This window comes from Dreissena polymorpha, chromosome 4, assembly GCF_020536995.1.
Source record: "Dreissena polymorpha isolate Duluth1 chromosome 4, UMN_Dpol_1.0, whole genome shotgun sequence".
NCBI lineage: Eukaryota > Metazoa > Mollusca > Bivalvia > Myida > Dreissenidae > Dreissena > Dreissena polymorpha.
Genome location: NC_068358.1, coordinates 118981001 through 118984627, shown reverse-complemented (window position 1 = coordinate 118984627; position 3627 = coordinate 118981001). Strand labels below are relative to the sequence as shown.

Sequence of the window (3627 nt, the reverse complement as noted above, 5' to 3'; positions counted from 1 at the left end):
GTTAATTATACACGTTTTAATTCGCAATTTATTTACTGAATCACGATAAATATCAAATACAATACAGAAAATGCATAGTTGTTTCATTGATCTATAAACATATAATGGATTGAATATATCTGATTTTAAATTAACATTTTCAAAGTATTATTAAATCTTTTCCCCAGAATGTGCTGTTCTTTTTATAGCTGAGCTTCCTATACCTTTATCAATGATAATCAGCGAAGTATGCCGATTAGAAAAATCGAGCTATTGCAATCGGACTGGCTTGGTCTTTTACATAGGTCGCCATTTTGAATAATTTTTTCATGGTGTGATAACTAAGACGAGCTGCTTCGCAGCATCGTCAAAAACTTTATCCTTTAGGGGACATTGGATAGACATCACAAGCCTTATTTTGATGCATAGAAACTATTTTATTACATTATGCTTTAAATATATCTAACAGAATTTCAAACCCTTTTTGGGTAGATGTTTTAAACAGTTTCTCATTTTATTGTGGTAAATTAGAAGTAAACAAGGCGATTTTTTGTATTAACAACATTTTTTTTATAAACCAAATATAATGATAGGAAATAAATGTTTTTTCTTTAAGTCATGATTCCTGGCTGGAATTCATTGTATAGTTAATATATTCAAAAATGGAACTTTTTCTCTCGTGATGTCAGACTTAAAACGAATTTATAATTCGAGCATACATTTCACTCATTTTTATATAGAGGTTAAAAGAGCAATAGATAAATTGTGAAAACATATTGTATATCTTGCCGTACCCTAACATTATCAAACCCTTTTTACCGTCATTAGTTTAACTTGTACTGTGGTGCAAAACGACTATACATCATTTTAAATAAAAATAAAGAACAACCATCAGTTAAACCAAAATGGTGTACAAAACATAATTCCATAATTTATGAAAACGAATGGAACTTCTTATTTGAGCTACCCTTTGAATAACCATCGATGTAAAGGTTCGGTGGTTCCAATATAGGTTAATTCACGTGATACTTGGAACAAATAGTCTTTTGAATACACTGAAATTACTGATACAGTCTAGAGACTTTACCCCTGGACCTGAGTACTTTCTACTTTCACACCTTCATGGCTGCTGATTAGGGATATCAGCCAGAGCTGACCACTGGGGTCCCTTTCACCACATGGAACATTAACAGAGCAATAAATCTCTGCCCCTGTTTCTTCAACACACAGAGATAAGGCATCAATATTACACATGAGTCCCTGGTCTTGGTATTTGTGTCTGTTTAGCAGTAAGACCGGAATTTACAAAGAATCAAAGTACTGAGATGTTGAGAATAAAAGGTAAGCATTTGTTTTTATTATTATTATTATTGTTTTTATTATTATTATTATTAATTTATTATTATTTTTATTATTCCAACCCATCTAGCCCTAATTATGCCTTTAGAGGTATTGTGCAATTGAATTTGCAAAAATGTTAAATAAATCATACAAATTGTATAATAAATGTCTTGTCATTTTTAGAGAAAATGTATTATCATTGTACTTAAACACATTTTATCAAGTTTGTTTAAATTGTATGGATATCTAAAAGAAACATAGTTGCCATTGGGCGGGGCGTATTTTCTTCTCTGAAACCGCTGGGTAGATTCATACAATATTTTGAGACAAGAGTGACACTTTGTTTTTGTTTTTAACAAAAGAACATAGCCGCCAGGGGGTGCGGACTATTTTCCAATTTATGTACGCGGGTTGTCTGAAAAGAAATAAGAATATGTTTATTAAATGAGGTTAGCATGGCGTGATCTTTATATCTTTATGCTTCATTATATCTTGAACACTTACATGTAAATGTATTAGGCAGCAATTCATGCCTTTGTAATAACCTATGGATCACTTTGAACGACGCATTTTAGCGTTTCTCTTTTCCTTGCAAGGACTTTGTTTCATACAATACATAAGCGAATTCGGTTAATGTTTGATATGCTTCATTCACTTTTAACTTTCTTTTCACAGTTGAATTAGGATTGCAAGTGACATTTATCAGAATTATTTTTTCAGTACGTTTACTTTAAATGATCAAACTAATTGTCAGCTAGGCAATACTTATCACAACAGTATTAATTCTCTATTGCTAAACAAACTCGATTACATGTAGTTTATTTATTGTATTGAAAATACCAAACTGTATAGATGGTAACATTTTACTTAACAATACTAAATTATATGGTTTTTACTTCTAAATTCACAGGAAGATGAAGAACTTCCGCCAGGCAAGAGGCAAAACTGGAGAAGGCTCAAACAGCAAAACGGAACATGTCAGGTGAAGCTTTTGTTCTTATTGGTGGAATTATTTTTTTATTTAGTTCAATCGACTATCATACGCTAACAAAGCAGATATATGAATCTATGTTAAGTTAATCTTTATAAGATATAGAAGTTAATCCATGGGTATATAAATCATGTGATTTAGTCTTATATCCCCTTTCCTTTTCTTCTTGCAGTTCAACAACAGATGAGCCATGCAACATGGACCATGTTTGAGAAGAAATCATTTAAACTTCTGTTTTTCTATGTGAAGGCATCAGATTTTTTGTTGTGAATGTTTAGGGCTTAATCAGTTGAATAATTTATGTAAGACACATCGAAAAATCTTGTCTGATTTCATGTAACAATAGTAATTGTATAATTGTATGCATAATATATGTGCAGTCTACTCTCAATATTTCGGAGTTGTATTGGACAAGGTTTCACATAATTATCGAATTATTGGCATTTCTGGTAATTCGGACACGTATTATTAGTTATCCCTAACATGATACAAGTAAAAAAATGTAAAATAATAGGTATTTTATTCAGATAAAACATCATAAATATCCATGGAACTCGAGATAACCGAGTTCGAGATATTAATAGTAGACTGATTGTATTATAATTTTATTGATTTCTTTGATTTACGGTGTCTGCCAATAACGTTTTTGGTATTATATGTGTATTTCTCATAACGTTTGTAAACATTAAATAGTTTTTCATACATGTAATGTTTTGAAATTAATTGTAACAGTACATGTTGCTATTTCTCAAATAAAACATGTGTTTTGAATATACATGTAGATATGTTATTTTATAATGTCTCAGCGGACTGATATCATGTGTAAATGGAATATATGTTTAATGTAAAATTAATGTCCATTTTGATAGCAAACAGAATAAATCTATAGTCAGAAGCTTAAGCTAAGCCTCTGATTATAACCAAGTGTACAATCAGTGTCTCCTTAATGTCTCAAATCTGTGTTGTTGTTTTTTCTAATTTTAATGCATAAGTGAAATTTATTCAGCAAATAGCTCCGAGTTTGATCTGGAATATATCTGTTAGCAAAATACTTAACCAATCCCTATTACCAAGACACCTACTGTATATGACATTTGATTTTACCTAAAATATTGGGGGTTATTTTCCATGATATTGGTTCAATCTAGCTCAAACTTGCCCTGATATTTATTTCAGTAAAATTCGCTTTAGGACAAAACAGATGATAACAGATAATTTTAAACTTTGCCTACCTTCGGCAAATAATGGTCTATGGGGGGAATTATTTTTTATGGATCTATCTACATGAAATTTTTTCCCCATAAGCAATTAAGAAT

General features: G+C 30.7%; 1 long non-coding RNA gene across 1 annotated transcript; it reads left to right on the top strand.

Moving 5' to 3' along the window:
* Positions 1 to 1043: 1043 nt before the first annotated feature.
* Positions 1044 to 3004, top strand: LOC127880159 (uncharacterized). The gene is made up of 3 exons (XR_008049442.1): positions 1044 to 1320; positions 2231 to 2302; positions 2484 to 3004. It is a non-coding gene; the product is annotated as an uncharacterized LOC127880159 (long non-coding RNA).
* Positions 3005 to 3627: the final 623 nt, after the last annotated feature.